This window comes from Marmota marmota, unplaced genomic scaffold (genome assembly GCF_001458135.2).
Source record: "Marmota marmota marmota unplaced genomic scaffold, marMar, whole genome shotgun sequence".
NCBI classification, from domain to species: Eukaryota; Metazoa; Chordata; class Mammalia; order Rodentia; family Sciuridae; genus Marmota; species Marmota marmota.
The window spans coordinates 18058078-18077681 of NW_026000240.1; the positions used below are offsets into that span (position 1 = coordinate 18058078).

A 19604-nucleotide genomic window follows, 5' to 3' on the forward strand; every position below is an offset into this window, starting at 1 on the left:
TATATATATATATGCATGCCAGCATTTCTGTTTGGCTCTCAAAACCCACAGTGAGGAATCTCTTCCCTTTGTCTTAAAGTCCAATGTGCCATCTAATCTAGTCTAATGTAATTCCCACAGATGGTGTACAGCACTAAGCAGCAATCCCAAGGATCACTTTAGAATTCTGCCCACCACAATTTGCTGGTATAGAACCAGGCACTTCAAACAAATATATATATTCATATGTAAATTTATATATTTTATGAATATGTATATATGCCGATTTTGAAAAAAATATATATATATTTTTTGGTCCAGGGTTTGAACTCAGGGGTATTTAATCACTGAGATACTTCTCCAGCTCTTCTTTCTTTCCCTTTTATTTTGAGACAAGGTCTTGCTAATTCACTTAGGGCGTTGCTAAGTTGCTGAGGCTGGCGTTTAATTTGTGGATCCTCCTGCCTCAGCCTCTCGAGACCCTGGAATTACAGGTGTGCGCATCACATCCAGGATCTGCATTATATTTTTCATGTGGGTGACTCTATTTGTACACGGGGTTCATCCATTCCTCGTAAAGATGAATGCAAACATATACTGGAAGAAAAAGAGCAAAAATCTCAGATTTTGCTTTTATTATTGTGACAAAAGGTAGCACTACTTAGTCACAAACCCAAGGAATATAGCATGAAAACTTTCCCTATGAACAGTATGCTGGGTATCAACTCTAAAATCTCTTAAGAAAAGATGCACAGCGAAGTATGAATTAGAAAAAAAACACATGTTTATTGGTATATGATTCAGAGAGAACAATCTATGCCTACTACTGGATTGTTACACTTAGGAATTCAAATGTAACAGTTTACTCAAAGGGCAAACATGGCTGAATAAATTGGGCTCCTAGAGTTTAAAAAAAAAATGATTACATCAAGACTCATGATTGAGCTCACCCCATCTTTGTAACTCAAGAACACATTTGGGTGTCACTGTCTCCCACCTTACAATAACAGAAAACATCTGCATAATGGCCTGTAACATTACATGGTGCATAACAATTAGAAACGTGCTGAAGTGGTGGATAGGGGTTTATTTATGGCCCATGAACAAAAGATTCTGTGAGCCTTTCATGAAAACTTAATAGTTCAAGGAAATAAAATAAATATTTGAGTACAACAATTATGTTTTAAATGATATTATCCTTAGGAAAACTTCTTTCAGAAAAGAAACATGTTGAAATATTCGAATTAAAAGAAACCCATTACTAGTTGACTGGAAGTCTTTATTAGCAGAGAAGCAAAGAATGACAGAGAATTTTGAAAAATGCATTGGGCTTCCTAGGTTAATCCAATTTCCATAATTGAGTAAAATTTCTTTTAATTGTACATAAAATCAAGGCTCTGATGTTTGTGATAAAAGAAAATAGATTTCAAAACTGTGAATATTTTTAAGAACAAAAAAGTTCTCTTGCCATATTATCATAAAAAACTGGCAAGGTTAAGTAATGGCACTTCATGACCTGTTTCTAATAAGAATCATGAAACTTGCCCCCCAAAAAATCTCCATGTGTGAAAGTAAATAATTACAGTTCACAAACAACATGTACTTCATTTCCAGATTACAGGTAATTGTATACACATTGAAATTTGTTTATTTAGCATGCATAATCTCATATTCATGAAGATAATTTAATCATTTGTGCCTGATGTGTGGGAAAAATTATGGTGTCTAATCATGCACCCAGATTTCTCAAAGTTTTGCCCTGCTGTGGGAAAATATCTATTAGATCAAACAAAAAGCTCTCATTGAGCTTTCAGAAAAATTGAAAACCAAGGAGCAGCAAACAGCAATGACTTTTTAGATGGAGAAGTGTAAATATTGACTGTAGGAATCTCCAACAGATTTTACTAAATTTGAAAACATGGCCATAATTTTCTCTTTCTGTATCCACAGATATCTGTTCACTTTAATGACTATAAGTTAGATTTGTGAAACTGCTGCATTTCTCTTATTTTTTTATTTCATCAAGTCAAAATTAAATGTTCTACTTTCTGATGTTAGAAGAAGCTGGTCTTGATTAATGTATAATTTTAAATAAACAATTATAAACAGTAATTGTGCTATCTTTAAAATCTTTTAAGACTGCTTTGTCTTCCTAATAGCTGTTCAAAACATGTCTCCAGAGGAGACTTAGAAGCTCCCTATCTTAGTCAGGATTACTAGCTTGTTTTCAGAATGGGTTTAGGTTTCCTCCAAGCTAGCTTACAAGACACAGGAATTCTGTTATCCCTCGATTAATCATGCATCATTTGTAATGATTTTCCACATGCTTATCACAAATAGCTATGGAAGAGTATGAAGCCGCCCATCAACAGACAATGCAAAGGAGCCAATATCATAGTAGAATGTGATGGCAAACAGGTCCACACTATTCACCCACAATGTGTTCTTTCACGACACACAATCATCAGCTTTATCATAGTCTTGATTTCAGAGAGAGCAAACAGAGGGCTGCAGAACAGTGTCTGGATTTGCATATGTAAATGAGGGGAAAAGGTGGGCACTAACCATAAAACAATTTGAATTTTTAAACTTATTTTTCATTTGGGGGGATTTAACATAGTCTAAGCAAAAATAATCTTCTGTGAGTGAGCCTTTTGGATTGATTAAATGGGGAAGAATCTTCTTTATGATTTGGAGGACAAAGAAAAGGAGAAAAGATGGGAATGGTGAAAGTGAGGAAAGGAATAAGGTAGGAATGAAAGGGACGAAGGAACAACAAAGGAAAGGAAGAGTTAAGAAAGAAGAAAAAGAAAAGCAAAATGAAAGAGACAGAAAGAGATGATATAGAATAATGTAAATACTCAAGATTACATCAGTAAGCACATTGTAGACATGTATGTTGCAAATATCTCAGGGTATCATTGTTGCAAATATCTCAGGGCATTCTACAGACTCAGTGCAATCCCTATCAAAATTTCATCAGCAGGTTTTGCAGAAATAGAAAAAAATTCACCTGAAATTCATATGGAATCACAAAAGACTGAATGACTAAAACAACACTGAACAAAATGAAAGTGGTGGTTTCAGACTTCCTGATTTTCATAATTTATTACAAAGCAACAGTAATTGAGACAGTATGATTTGGGCATGAAAATGAAACATAGACCATTGAAATAGAAAAGAGACACCAGAAATAAACCCACATTTGGATGGTCAATTATCTGTGGCAAGTATACCACAAACACACAATGAATAAATGGAGTTAGTATCTCCCACCATATACTAAAATCAGCTTTAAGTGGGTTAAAAACTAAATGTAAGGTTGAAATCACAATCTCCTAAAAGAATACCTGAATAAAAAGTTTCTGGGTATTGAACTTGACAACAATTTCTTGAATATGATATTAAAACTATAGAAAATAAAAGCAAAGGTGGATGAGTGGGGTTATGTCAAACTAAAAGTTTCTGTACAGCAACGGAAACAACCAAAATAAAAAGGCAGTCTAGCCATCTACGTATCAGATAGTTAATTTTTAATACAAATGAGGACCTCCTACCCTTAATAGCAAACAAACAGGCATAATAAGAAAAACAAAGGACTTGGACAGACATTGTCTCCAAAGACAATCTATTAATAGTAAAGAGAAGGTGCTGAATGTCACTAACAGTTTGGGAAATACAAATTCAAACCACAAGGAGATAAGTTCTCACTCATACTATTAGAATGGCTACTATCAAAAAGACAAGGACAATGAGTGTTGAGGAGAATGTAAGGCAGGGAGTTCTTGCACACTCTTGAGGGAAATGCAAATTAGTAGAACCATTATGGGAAACAGTAGGGCTGTCCATCAAAAAAATTAAAACTAGAACCACCAAGCCCTCTTCTAGGTATATATGCAGGGAGATTGAAATTGGGACTTCAGTGGGATACCTGCACTCTCCTGCTCATTGCAGTACTCACCACAATAGCCAAGACATAGAAGTCAGTTATGTGTACATGTGTATTCACATGTGGAAATAATCTAAATGTTCACTGTCAGAGATGGACAAAGTAAATGTGCTCATACACGCAATGGTATGTGTTGTAAGAGGTATAGATGGTATCAGTCCTAAAAGGTAAGAAATCTGCCATTTGTGGAAGGTGGATGAACTTTGAAGATGTTATGCTAAAAGAAATAGCCTAGATATAAAACAAATATTACCTGATCCCTCTTATACGAGGAATACAAAATAGCTATATTGGAAAAAAAAAACAAAAGAGTGGAACCATGGTTCTCAGGAGCTGGGGGAAAGGGGAAATAGTTAGGTATTAGTCAAAGGGTACAAAGCTTCGGTTACACAACGAAGCCAGAATTAGACAAGCAGTCAGTATACCTAGGTAAACCGAGTCAGGTCGGATCAAAGAGGACAATTTTGAGTGAGTCCCGGAAGTTGGAGACTATCCCCTGAGGGACTGAAATGTTAATTCCTTCAGATCCCTTTCACCACCCTTATCAAGAACCTGCCCCTGTTCCAACCGGTTGCTAAAGTAACCTGTCCCAGGAATTGCCCCTCCCTACAGGGAGCTATAGGGTTATTAATTAATGTGTCCTGGGCTGTTCCATCCTGCCCCCCTTCCCCCTTCAGCCCACCTGTTTCCCACTTCTTGGCCATCACACAAGCATTCTTGGGCCTACCTAGTCTTGTATGCAGGAAGGAGAAAGATAGGGGAAGAGGGCAGGAGAACAAAGGAAACCTAGGATACATAAAAAGGGCAGAACACCTCGCTTCTTTGGATACCAGGATACCATCTATGATCCCCTTCTCCTTCCCAGGAGAAGTGTATGTTACCCCTTTTTAAATAAACCCTGCTTTATATGCATGTCTCCACGTGATTCTCCAAAGTTCAAACTTCAGCATGTGGGGGAGCAGGACTCTTCACTGATAACCAGAGGTATCAACAAGTCCTGTGTACCCACTGCAGTTTAGAGCCTATGAGAACACTTCTTCTAATATGCACTTAAAAATTTCCTAATAGATCCTTTTTTTCAGATGGTAGATTTTATGATAAATGTTTTATCACCAAAATAACAATAATAAATAAAAGGGTAGGAAAAATCTGTTATAGGGGATAGGTTTATGGCATGGATTTTGTTAGTTTCATGGGTATGTATTTATTTCCTGTGTGCATTAAATACACATGCCTTATGTTTGTCACAAAATTCTTGAAGATAACAAAAGAAAATGAATTATTATTGGCTAAAGGATAAATGTCAAACAGTGTCACTTAACTACATGACCCAATATCTAGACCTTTCTGTAGTCAGTTGATCTCAGATAAGTAATTCTATTTTGTGTCAGTTTTGTTTGCAAATAACTCATCTGGATTATTAAAAATTCCATAGCTTGAAGTATATGTTTAAGAAGAGTATATTTCAAAAATTATGTATGTTTTGTCAGTCCTGCTTCCCTTAGAAGGATATGGTATACAGGAGCTAATACCTAAAAGCTTTGTTTGCTCATTGCACTTGGGGTCTCTTTCATTTTAGATGCTCCATTGATTTTGTTTTCTTAATAAAAATACATTCTTGTGTTTTATAACAAGGATATCAAAAATTAATATGAATATATTAATTTATTAATAAATTTATTTATATATTTATATATTTATTTATATATATTAATTTATGAATATATTTATATATTCATTTTTAGCCATTCTGGAGATTATTCCCAACCCTCTTTCTGACCACAATATGTATCTTTGCTCATCTGAATCTTGTCAGTACTGGAGAAGCTTTTGGTTAAGAGTTCCTGGCTCTTAAACTCTTAACCCATGATTTGTATTTTGATATTGAATTCATAATTCCCTTATCAATTCTCATACCTAAACTTAATTCAGCCATTTGGTTGAGTGTGAATAGTCTCTGTACTGTTGAAACAATAATCATACTTTCCCCCCAGTTAACTATGGTTAGATTCAGGTTATAGATTTTAATCAGAGAAATACCATGGAAATGGCACCATGTCCCTTGTAATGCCACATGTCAAGAGGCTCTTGGTATTGTCTTCTCTAATTGTTAAATCTGACCATTTTAATGAGATCCATCAGTTTTACTATTACTGTATTTCCTTTTGAAGTTTTAACTATTTCATGGAAGTACACTTTGTAGTATAGCCTCAGCAAACTACTTTAAATAGTTTTAGCCATTACTGATTCATGGCTGAATCACTAAGTTCTATGGTAACTACAAATTGATGATTTTATAACTTCATTACATTTTCATAGTACTATTGATTTATAGATTCTTAGTTTACTTTATGAATATTCAGTTGCTCCCATTGTTCATTTTCATAAACTTGTCTCAGACTTGCCCAGGAGAACCACTTGAAGATTGCTTCAGTATGATTTGACATATTATTATTATTTTTAGTAGTTCTCTTCTTAACACCACAAGGATGCTCTAGAGTCATCTTGTATCTCTGTAGCTTTGGACTAAGCCACTCCTCTAAGAGTCCTGCTTCCCTTAGAAGGATATAGTATACAGGAGCTAATACCTAAAAACTTTGTTTGCTCATTGCACTTGGGGTCTCTTTCATTTTAGATGCTTTCAGTGGGAAGAGCTGATCAATATAAGGATACATACTCATCTTTACCTTCCTATCAATAGGTATAATTTTACTTCTGCATCTCCGCATTAAAAACCATTGTTTCATACCACATACTTCATTTCTACTTATTTTAACATAATTTGTTTTTGTTTTTATCCATTTTGTTTTTATCCAAATTTGAAAATTTCTTCTTTCTCCTGTTGGAAGAAACATGGTTTTCACTATTGTCAATATATTTACTTATATGCTAAATCCTGAGAGCTACAGATAGTGATTTTAGAACTATTCATATAACTGTGAACTGGGTTCCCTTAAAATCATAACTCTAGAGTGATTTTTAATTTTAGTCTAGTCTTAAAAATCAGACAGCAAAAAATTCATTTCTCACTGTACTAAATATTTGAAAATTATGTTTATTCACACTTTTCCTTGGATATTAACTCTGAAGAGTGCTACTTGAGTTAGAGGAAAGGCATATGTCTTTCTTACAGTGTTCAGATCTGTCTGTTTCATTTGTTAGGCAATGGCTGTTGCTGCATGAGTATCATTAAAAACATTAGTGACACTCTTTTTTTGTTCCTATATGGAAAATAACTAAATAATATTCAAAGCTTGCTATTAATCAGTTACAAGCATAGTGCATACCCCTGGGAAATTACTGCATATTCTGAATGTCAGTTTAGCTTATGTGTCTTTCACTATTGTTGGATATAATTTTTGAAAACCCATTTTAGATTAAAGATTTATTATGTTGAAAGGCAGTGGAGAAGGCAGCCTTAGTATTATTCCAACCTGAGAGCTACAGATTTCAATGTCTATTAATTTCTAGGCAGGTGCTCTTCCCTTACATACAAATAAAAGCTAATAATTCGCTAATGTGCAAACCATGACAGCTGTCACAGCCTAGGACTCCATTTATTAAGATATGACATGGTCCTGGCATATCTTCTACACATAATCCAACCACTGACCATGATCCTTTAGTGAGAAGCCACTTCTCAACTCTGCCACGTCTCAGCTGTCACTCACTATGGCTGGGCTAAACAGTTTGTTTTAGGCATTTTTTTTTTCCTGCTGCTGTGACCAAAAGACCTGAGAAGAACAATTAGAGGTAGAAAAGTTTATTCGAGGGCTCATAGTTTTAGAGGTCAGTCCATAGATGGCTGGATCCATTCCTCAGGGGCCGAGGTGAGACAGAACATAATGGCAGAAGAGTGTGGCAGAGGGAAGCAGTTCAGGACATTGCAATACAGAAGCAAAGAGAGCTAAGCTTAGCTCATAAAATATATACCGATAGGCACACACCCCAGTGACCCACCTCCTCTAGCCACACTCTACCTGTTACAGTTACCAGTCAGTTAACCCCTATCAGGGGATTAATTCACTGATTGGCTCAAAGCTTTTATAATGCAAATATTCCACCTCTAAACCTTCTTGCATTGTCTCACATATTAACTTTTGGGGGATACCTAATTTTTTTTCTTTTATTTTTTTTATTGGTTGTTCAAAACATTGCAAAGCTCTTGATATATCATATTTCATACATTAGATTCAAGTGGGTTATGAACTCCCCTTTTTACCCCAAATACAGATTACAGCATCACATCGGTTACACATCCACATTTTTACATAATGCCATATTAGTAATTGTTGTATTCTGCTACCTTTCCTATCCTCTACTATCCCCGCTCCCCTCCCCTCCCATCTTCTCTCTCTACCCCATCTACTGTAATTAATTTCTCTCCTTGTTTTTTTCCCATTCCCCTCACAACCTCTTATATGTAATTTTGTGTAACAATGAGGGTCTCCTTCCATTTCCATGCAATTTCCCTTTTCTCTCCCTTTCCCTCCCACCTCATGTCTCTGTTTAATGTTAATCTTTTCCTCCTGCTCTTCCTCCCTGCTCTGTTCTTAGTTGCTCTCATTATATCAAAGAAGACATTTGGCATTTGTTTTTTAGGGATTGGCTAGCTTCACTTAGCATAATCTGCTCTATGGAGATTCCTGGGAAATCTGGGAATAGAACCACCATTTGACCCAGCTATTGCCCTTCTTGGACTATTCCCTAAAGACCTTAAAAGAGCATACTACAGGGATACTGCCACATCAATGTTCATAGCAGCACAATTCACAATAGCTAGACTGTGGAACCAACCCAGATGCCCTTCAATAGATGAATGGATAAAAAAAAATGTGGCATTTATACACAATGGAGTATTACTCTACACTAAAAAATGACAAAATCATGGAATTTGCAGGGACACCTAATATTTAAACCATAACACAGTTTATAGCTGTAAGTGCATATTTCCCCCACAGCATAAATTCTTCTATCCAATCAGCCTCCTTCTTGCTTTTATCTCACTCCCTAAATTGTTCATTTCTGGTTTCCATTGAATTGAAATCAAACCAGTCACTAGAATTCCCTAGAACAAGGTGACAGTCTCCGACTTCTACAGGGGGTCACACAACATGACAAGAACAGCTTTATATTGTGACTGCTATAAATAATTTTAAAGGAAGTGTTTCAACTGATTTCAGATACACCAAAATTATGATGACTGATGAGTCGGACTTTAAATTGCAATCAATGCCTTGGGTAGGATTTGGAGAGCTGAAAATATAGAAAGATCCCTTAGGTGGAAGGACTTCTGTGGTTAGGGGTGGACAGGATTAAATTCACTTAGACTTTTCTCCTCTGAATGTTCCTCAAATGACACAGTCCTTTGCCATGTCTCTGATTTGGCTCCAGATCCTTCTGAGTCAGAGTCTTCTGACTTATCTGGGCTCCGAGAGTCTGCTAATACCTCCTGATCTCTCTGTAACTTTATCCTAGAGCAGGGAACAGTTTCTGCTGTTACTAATCTCGGGATTGCTCCACCACTCCCTGATTTGATTCTTAGCATCTTCTGTCATCTGTGTAGCCACATTATAGCATTAACTTCTCTGTTTATGACTGTTTATTTTTATGATTGGACCCTGATTGACAAATTTCTTGTTATTAGGAGTCATCCTAAATGTCAAACATGGGAAATTGGTTTGCTAGGTTGGATTCATCTTCTGTTTGAGTGTGAATGCAATCATAGCTTCCTTTCAGGTGGAAAATAGGTCGCTACTAATACCTGCCATGAAGTGACTTAATTTACTTGAGTGAGTCCATTATTTCTTGCAGGAAGTTTCAGTCCAAGAAAAGGCTCTCAGAAAACAAGAATCAACCGCTGCCTTCCAGAATGGCAGTAATGATCATCTCGAGCACGTTTTTTTGGAATAACTGCTTCTGACAGCTTTAGAAAACATACAGAAAGAAGAATATAGATTCAGGGCTTTGAGTTCTTTTGTTTATGTTATGGTACAATAACCAGAGAGATGATTAAGCACCTTAAAATAACATATTTTGTTGTAGAAAGGAAGATGTGATTGAGGATTAATATCCTAATCCAATGGTACAAATTACAGAACTCTAATTTAACTTGCATAAACAAGCTTGAGACTTATGCAGCAGCCTCACATTATGAAATGGAATATGTATGTGAAGTTGAATTGAGCAGACAGAATTAGGCAAATGAAAATGTGGCTCATGCTTGTATGACACCGACATTTTCTGCATTGCTGCTTCTCCACTGGCTGACAGTTGTGGTTTATGTGGACATTCTGTGAGCAGTCCATATAAGAAGAAATGGTTGGTCTTAGTTTACTGAGAATTTGCATAATATGTTGCTAGTGGACTGCTGCCGGGTTACAGCCCCACTCAGAGGTGAACTTCAAGGACAAGGGTAAAGATCAAACTTCCCATGGTTGAAACCTTGGACGCTGTAAAAGTTGTCCCTTTTTTGCACGTCAGATATCTTGAAGAGAAGTTCTGCACTGATTCACTGGCAATGATAAATATTTGTTCTCATCGGTCAGGGACACACAAAGATGAAAATTGAAAGATGGATGGCAAGCAGGTTTAGAAGTTAAATAAAGTCATCATGGATTCCTCATCAAGGTTGACCTCACTATTGTCTCTGATGTTTTAAATTTTTGAGTAGCAGACACCAACATTGACTGTTTTATGGTACCACATCCTAAAGATCTGCTCAGTCAACTTGTTGCAAGTAAATCATCTTGAACTTCTTCATTGTGAATGTAACTCTTCCTTGCTGGTGTAAACATCCATTCTTGATATGAATTTGCATTCCCTGTCCCCTACTAGTAACACCTGTGGACTTAGGAAATTTCATGTGCACCATTAGGTTATCCCAATAAAATCAGTATTTTACTCCAAGAGAGGTACAACAATGTGCTCACACCAAGGAAGTTCTCTGACATTGCTACAAATGCCAATGTTCAGAAACATCGAGCTTAAGAGAAGGTTGAATGAACTACTAAAAACACTTATATGGAGGCTTTCTCTAACATCATGTGGCACATGCTTTGAATCAGCTACAGTCATATGATGGTAATTGCCTCAGCCGCATTCAGTATACAAGAAGTGGAAGCAAGAAGGGTCCCTGTCACTAATAGATCAACTAACCTACTAACACACATTTTTCTTTTAGTTTCCTGTAACATTTTATGAATGACTACTATGGGACACAACAATGTACCAATTAAACTGGAGGTTAAGGCATCTATTTTCATAGGCACTCTTCTTACCTCTGAGTTAACAAGGAGAGCTGTTATAGTATTAACAGGGACGACTCTTCCAAACTGTCAAGGGAAGATTGGGCTGCTGCATGCTTGCTATAAGACAGGAGAAAGAAATAACATATTTGGAATTCATTGGATTCTCTGGAGATCATCAGATTATTTCCCTGGCTGATAATGAAAGTCATTCCAAGTGGCAAAATCATTAAGGATACATGTCCTCTGAAATGAAGGTTTGGGACATTCTGCAATGGAGAGAATCCTGACCAGTTGTTCTAAGAGCTAGAGTAAAGTGGAATGTGCATGGGAAGAAGAAGTAATCAATGTCAATGTTATCTTCAAAACTACTTTCAAAACTGAGATATAGCACTGTATGTGATGTCATGGTTTTTGTGTGTTCGTGTGTGTATGTGTGTGTATACAAATATACATATATGCATTCTCATGCATATATATCTCAAAATATTTCATACATATGTAAGAAGTAATTCCTCCTACATACACATGTTATTTGCTTGGAGGAGTGTTAATGGTGCGTAGCTTTACAATCTCAGTCCACATGTCACCAGATTCCATGAGGTGTCACATCTGGACCTGATTGACAGACAGAACTTGAAAAACTTTTATAGATCTTGGATTTGAGAGGGATGCAATTTTGGAGGCAGGGCAAAAACATCTCAGTTTGTACAACAAATTGTTGCCTTGTGTTAGAAAAGAACACAGCATGGCTATGTGTGATTTACATGTGGGCACAAGAATGAGAATGACTGCTAAGTCAAAGGAAGAGTCAGCCAATTGTGAGTAGGTTTTTCTTTCTTTATTTCTTTTTTGTACATAGAGTGATGTGATACCTGAATATCTCCCTCCCCAGCCTCCATGTGAGCTGATTTCCTGCTGGATTCAGGCAGTGGAAGGTACAGTAAGATGGTTCATCTGAATTGTCAACATCATTGGATTAAGAGATGCCTAATGTTAAGAGGCTTCTGGATGTCTCAGTGAGGGTGTTCCTAGGAATGACTGGCATGTGGGGCAGCAAACTGAGGCACAGATGAAGTCTAAGTGTGGGCATCATCATCCCATAGGTTGTAGCTTAAATGGAACCAAAGTTGAAGAACAAGGAGGTAGCACAGACACAAGCTTGGTTTTTCTTGAGTGAGTTCTTTCTTGATTGCTCCTGGGATCGCTTGAGAACCTTAGACTCCAGCTCCTCCTTCATTTGTCCAAAATAGACTCTGCCCAGTGATTCTTCAGAGATTTTTCCAGGCTTTGGTCCCAGACTAGGGTGGCCTCATTGATCCTTCTTGTTTTCCAGCTTCTTGGACTGAGCAGCTACTGGTTCTTCTAGCTCTCCAGCCTCTGGATGACCATTGTAGGACTATTCAGCTTCTGGTTGTGCAATCCAATGGAATAAATCCCTTTATATAATCATCCCTATATTTGTATCCTGTTTCTCTAGAGAACCCTAACACATGCAGAAAGTAGACTGTGTTTCTTCTTTTGTTTAGGCAATATCTCTGGCTGCACTGAGACTCTGGCTCCTACTGGAAGGTTTTAACCAGCTATCTCTTGCTATTGAGCTTGGTGAGACATCCTGTTCCTTTTTCTCCCTGCAACCTAGGGTTGGCAGTAGCTTCTGAGTTTTGCTAATCTCTGGAGAAACTCACTATCACCTGTTTGGTTTTTCAGCTTCTTCTATCTTGTATATAACCATTAGCATTAAATTCTAGCTTTAAGAAATATGTTGAGTGATTTATGATTTCCAGTTTAACCCTGATTGATTTCACGAGTCCACTACATAATCATGACAGGCTGGGATTTTTTTTCTTATGAACTTTGATAAAGCTATCTATTGCAGAGTGAAGACAATATTTTTGTCCAAGTTGTGCATTTACAGCTTTATTATCATCAATGTGTGTGTGTATGTGTGTGTGTGTATGTGTGTTTTGCTAATTAAAAAAATCTATTAGTCACTTAATTAGGTTCTTGATAAGAAATTTAGAACACCAATTTGTGAAGATAAATTCCATCTGTTGGAACAATAATGAATCACATGTAGCCTTGGAGCTGAGCACTAACTTTGCTTTTGGTAAAATTTGCAAGCCCACAGCTTTCCTATCAACTTTGCGCAGCTCTGAAATCTCCTATTTCTGTGTGTTCAAGATCTCACCTTCCTGGGATCTGGGCTTCCACAGTGGCTGCTTCTTGAAATGAGCATCAGTGATATGTTTTGGCATTCAAATGATATCATTCCTGATATCAATTTTTGTGGAGGTGGTGACTACAGATTTCTGGAGTGTGCTATGTAAAGGAACAAGAAGGAAAGAGCCCAGTCACAAGTAGCAAGTCTCTGCTCAGCTATTTCAGGGAAGTCACTCTTTTGCCTCTGTGTTTCCAGTAAGCATGATCAAGATGGTCGGGAGTGGTGTTTTCTCACATGCTGAGGATGAGGAGTTTGCCTTGGCTCAACAGCTTTCAGCACATCCTCATTAGGACAGTACCTAGGCATATGGCAGAGCCTAACCGCCCAGGTACCACCATTTTCTTCACCACCAGCTGGTTTTGTGACAGTAGCAAGAAACTTCTTTTTTTTTCTTTTCAATCTTCTTTAATTTAGCTGCTGGGTGCTTCCTCTTGTACTTGCCCTTTGTGGAACGCATAGCAGACCATGAGCATCTGCCAACTCCTTTCTTAAACCAGGAGAGGGTTTCAGCTGCCGTGAGATGTCCCTTTGTTGGACTTCTTGGCCTTAGAGTTACCCTTTATAACCATGCCAATGGCATCAACCTCCTTGGCTCCAGTTTTGTTCTTCCTAGTGTCTGGCCTGTCCTCCGTCCTCCTGCAAGATGGAGTAGAGTACTAATGTTTCGAAACTATTATTTGTGGCATCTGTATGCATTTGTTTTTAAAATGCATATAGTACACAATTCACAAACTACAAATGTGTATTAGCTTTTTAATCACTGTGACCCAAAGACCTGATGAGAACAAGTTCAAGGAGGAAAAGTTTATTTTGGCTCATGGTTTCAGAGGTTCAGTCCATGCTTGGCAGACTCCATAGCTCTGGGACCGAGATAAAGTAGAACATCATGATGGAAGGGTGTGGTGGAGGAAAGCAATTCAGGAAATGGCACCATGAAGCACAGTGAGAAAGCTTGGTTCGCCCTTCAAGGACAAAATAGAAACCTAAAGGCATACCCCCAGTGACTTTTTCTTCCAGCCACACAATACCTGCCTAAAGTAATCACCCAGTTAATCCCTCAGTGGATTAATGCACTGATTAGGGTAAGGCTTTCATAACTGAACCATTTTATCACTAAACTTTCTTGCATTATCTCACACATAGCTTTTGGGGGGCACCTTATATCCAAATCATAAGATTCTACTCCTGCCCCCCTCCGCCAAAGCTCATGCACATCTCACAAAGCAAAATACATTTAGTCCATTTCCAAGAATTCCCCCCAGCATTAACAGCCAAGGGATTGTCCAAAAGGTCAAGTTCCGAATTTCATCTGAGACAACATGCAGATTCTTGACTATGAGACCCTATGAAGAGCAAAAACAAGTTTCATATACCCATTCGACAGAGTCAACAGAGTAAATATTTCCATTTCAAAAGAGAGAAATAGGTGCATAGAAAATAGGGATGTGACCAAAGTGAGACCAAAATCCAGGTGGGCAAACAATTCCTGCAGCTCTACATCTTTAATTTAGCTTCTGGGTGCATCATGACTTTCTCTCCAAAGCTTGTGTACCTCCATGACTGTGGCCTTTGTGACTGCTGCCCACATGGCCTCTCTTGGCCTGTGTCTGCTTAATTTCTGCTCTGCAAACATTCCCCATCACTGACGTGTCTTCATCTCTGAGGTCTCCACTGCAATGTTGGCTTTCTTCTCACTTCTTCACACCTACCTTCCTTGGCCCACATTTCACATGCAATTTTCTGGTCAAATTGCAAGTCTTTCAAACCGTCCCACTCTGTGTTTCTGTTCCTAATGATCACAGTAAGCTTGGCTAAAAGCCACCAGTAGTATCCATGCCACCACCTGAATGTGGTGCTGCCTTCAAATTTCCTCTGTGAGATTAATTAGTCTATCACCTTTAAATTTAGCCTAACAGAAACTCTCAGAGAAAAATGTAGACAACTTCTTGGCCGGAACGGAACATGGATGGCATCTAGTCCAATTTCCAGTATAGTCCTTCTTTCTCTCTGAAACCTCTTGAGCTTAGTCTTTCCTATCTGATTCCAACATCATAAAGCTTTTCCAGCCAAACTCCTACAAACTGGTTCCAAACTTTTTCCAAACTCCTACAAACTGGTTCCAAAAATGCTTTTAAACCATGTGGTCAGGTTAGTCACAGAATCAATACCACTTTTTGGTACCAATTTCTGTGTTAGTCATTTTTTTTTTAAATGTGACCAAAAGACCTGGCAAGTACAACCTAGAGGAGGAAAAGTTTATTCTGGCTTAAGGTTTCAGAGGTTCAATCCATGGTCCATCAACTTCATAGCTGTTGGCCTAAGGTGGAACAGAACATCATGGTGGAAGGGCTTGGGGGAAAAGCTGCTCACTTCATGACTGCCAAGAGGCAGAGAGAGCTTGAAAGTCATGAGCCAAGAATAATATAATCTCCAAGAGCACACCCCCAGAGACATACTTCTTCCAGCTACACCGTACTTGTCTACAATTACCACTCATTAATCAACTCAAATTATTAATTCAAATGGAATAATCCACCAATTAGGTCCCAATTCTTGTAGTGCAATTATTTCACCTCTGATCATTCCTGCATTTTCTCACACATGAGCTTCCACAGGACACCTCACATTCACATGCTACATAATGCAGATAGACATTTTCCCTCTAGTTTCCTATTTTTCAGTGGTTACATGCATTGACATCAGTTCTGTGGTACGCTTCCAGAAAATGCACGCACACAAAAGCATACACAGATCAATTGATGAAGTGTGCTCTTCTATACCTTCCTCCTTTCCTCTTACAACATATTGCAAAATTCCCCATATCATTACATAAGTTGCATTATCCTTTCAAATTGTGCAGTATATTCTATTCTATTTAATTGCTTCAACAATTGATGGACATCTAGGTTGATTCTGATGACTTGCCATTGCTAATGTGCTGCAGATCATTTTTTTTGTGAATGTAAATATGCAGAAGGGATACATACATCCGAAGGCTACTTACCTAAAATTAGATATGAGTCAAAAGTTGCAGGAATTTTATTTTTCACAGTATTATGGTTATACATAGTAGCAGAGTTTGCCTCCCCCCAATCATACAAGCATGGAATCTGAACCATTCCACTTCAGTCTCTGTTGTTACCCATCCTCTTCCCTCCCTCCTCTAACATCCATCCCCCCCACCTCCACTCCACTGATCCTTCCCTTGCTCATCCATTCATCCATCCTTGATTGGTGCTCTCCACATACACACAGAGGAGAAATCCTTGAGGCATATTTATATATGCACGTAACATGATTCTGTTAAATTCATTCCATATTTTCTCTTCTTTTCTGTCTCTTCCCTCCATCATGGTCTCCTTCTTTCTCCTCTGTTGATCTTCCCTATATTTTTATGATATATGATCCCTCATTCTTTCCCTTATTCAGTTGCAAGCCTTTCTAATTTTTAAAGTTATTTCTCTTTGTAAAAGTTGTATCAGATTACAAATAAAATGTTATTTTCCTGTTTCACACTTCCTTTTTCTTGAACATTAGGTTATAAAAATTTTTGATTTGAAAAATAAAACATGAAATTTTCTACTTTAATTTGCTTTTCCCTTTCATGAATATATATATATATATATATATATATATATATATATATATATATATATATATATATATACTGAATTCTATAATCAATATATAGAATTCTCTCTCTCTCTCTCTATATATATATATATATATATATATATATATTGAATTCTATAATCATGGATGGATTTTGAACCCTTTTCACTGGAAAGTTTTTATTTAGAGAAGGAAATGTGGTGGACAAAATTCCTATTTGCACAAAATTATGGCACTTACTATGTAAAAATCCCTCTGTCAGTAGCAGGTAGAAAATGCTCTGGAACATTTTTATATGTTGGCCTTGTTCCTATGATTGCAAAATGCTGCTCAAAGATTAGGACACACAAATGGCAAGGAGTAAACAAGTCATGTGTAATGTAGATGTGTACCATGATATTTGATTGTATCTTCATGAAACTCAGACAGGAAAGTGTATGGAGAAATCCAGATGATATTAGAAATCAGGAGAATGAGCACCTGAAATGCACCTTGAGGTTGCTAAATGGACATTGAAGAAAACAGGTTCATTTTATTTTTTATTTTTATGTTTATTCATTTTAAAATTTTTTCTTTTAGGAATACATGACAGTAGAGTGTATTTTGACATATTAAATACACATACTATATATATAGTTATATGGAGTATAACTTATTCTAATTTAGTGTCCCATCCTTATGTTTGTACATGATGTGGAGTCACACTGGGAATTTATTCATACTTAAACATAGAAAAGATGTCATATTCATTTCACTGTCTTTCTTATTCCTATCCCCCACTTTCTTCCCTTCATTCCCCTTTGTATAATCCAGTGAACTTTGATCCTCACTCCCCCTTGTTGAGTGTTAGCATCCAAACATCAGAGAGAACATTTGATCTTTGGTGTTTAGGGACTAGCTTATTTGACTTAGCATGATAGTCTCTGGATTCATCCATTTCTCAGCAAAAGTCATAAAACCATTCTTCTTTATGTCTGAGTAATATTTCACCATTTTATATGCTACATTTTCCTTATCTATTCTTCTTTTAAAGGTGGGCACCTAGGTTGGTTCCATAGCTTAGCTTTTGTGAGTTGAGCTTCTGTGAACATTGATGTGGCTGTATCACTGTAGTATGCTGATTTGAACTTCTTGGATTTATTGAGGAGTGGTATAGCCAAATAAAATGGTGGTTCTTTTCCTAGTTTTTTGAGGAATCTCCCTACTGAAAATACTCTTTCAAGTATCTGAAGATATTTTCACATTCCTCAAAAGTGTTGTGTTCAGAGAGTAGAGCAAAACTCTTAGTACTTCCCAACAAAAATAGTTTCCTCTCTTTTTGCCAGAATCACAGTAGCTAAGTGGAGTCAATAGGTTGGTTTTAGGCCAACAAAATTTCATGAGGAATTATGGAATTTGTCAGTGACCAATGGAACTGGACAATATCATGCTAAATGAAATAAGCCAACCCCAAAGAACCAGGCCAAATGTTTTCTCTGATATACAGATGCTAATTCACAACAAGGGGGGCAGGGTTAGAGAAGAATAGAGGTACTTTGAATTAGACATAGGGGAATGAAAGGAGGAGATTGGATATGGATGTATGAATGATAGTAGAATGAATTGGACATTATTACCCTATGTGCATATATGATTCAATGACCTCTATAATTCTATATAATGTACAACCAGAAGAATGAGAAGTCATACTCCATTTAGGTATGATGTGTCAAAATGTGTTCTACTGTAGTGTTTATAGTTAATTAGAACAAATGCAAAAAAAAATAAATAAACTTCATGATACTATTGAATCTGGATCTTAAAGTGTTCCATGTGATTAGTGTTTTGCACAGAACTCGGTGGTGGACTTTAAAGTTCATAACCCCACACTGGCACCAATAGGTGAAGGGATGATATCTTTGAATCATGACTTAGAGTTCCACACTTACATTTTCCCTCTTTTTAAAACTGAGGGTCAGAATCCCACTTGCATTGTGACATGAGTAAGATAAACTTTTACTTATTCGCTATGTTTTTTTTTTAAAGATGATTACAAGGAAGTACCTGGAATAATACAATAGGGAAAAATATTTGAAATTGATAACCACAAGGTTCATGCATTGAGACTGAGAAGGGATGAAAGGAACCTAAAAACTGGAGTAATAGAATAAATCACCCTGAAAGGTTTGAGGAGCTGGAGGTCATGAAAAGATGAAGAATAAGGTCAGTGAATGGGAATGAATGCACCTATGGAGAATATTTTACAGTTAAAGGGGTATTTTAAATTTTGTGTGATGGAGCCCAAATTGTGACTGAAAGGGAACAGTGTGGGTCATTGAAATTAAGGATGTTGAGTGAACAAGAATTCAGTCTGTGCATGGCTATTAGGGTTGCCAGATAAAATTAAGGGTTCCCAGAAAGGGAACTTCAAAGGAGATGGTAGGAAACTGATAAGAAACATGAAAGATAAAACACGTATATCTCAGTTTTACATAAATAAAAGTGGTGGTGTAATGGAGGCAAAACAAATATCTGGAAGTATAAACTGAGCAACAGAGAGACTGCTAACCATGCTTTTGGCCTATTAGAAATGTTGGTGTGTTGAGAGAACAAG

General features: G+C 37.1%; 1 pseudogene; it reads right to left on the bottom strand.

Annotated features, from left to right (window-relative positions):
• Positions 1-13194: 13194 nt before the first annotated feature.
• The window catches only part of LOC125613618, a 61615-nt pseudogene continuing 55205 nt past the window's right edge, over positions 13195-19604 (bottom strand).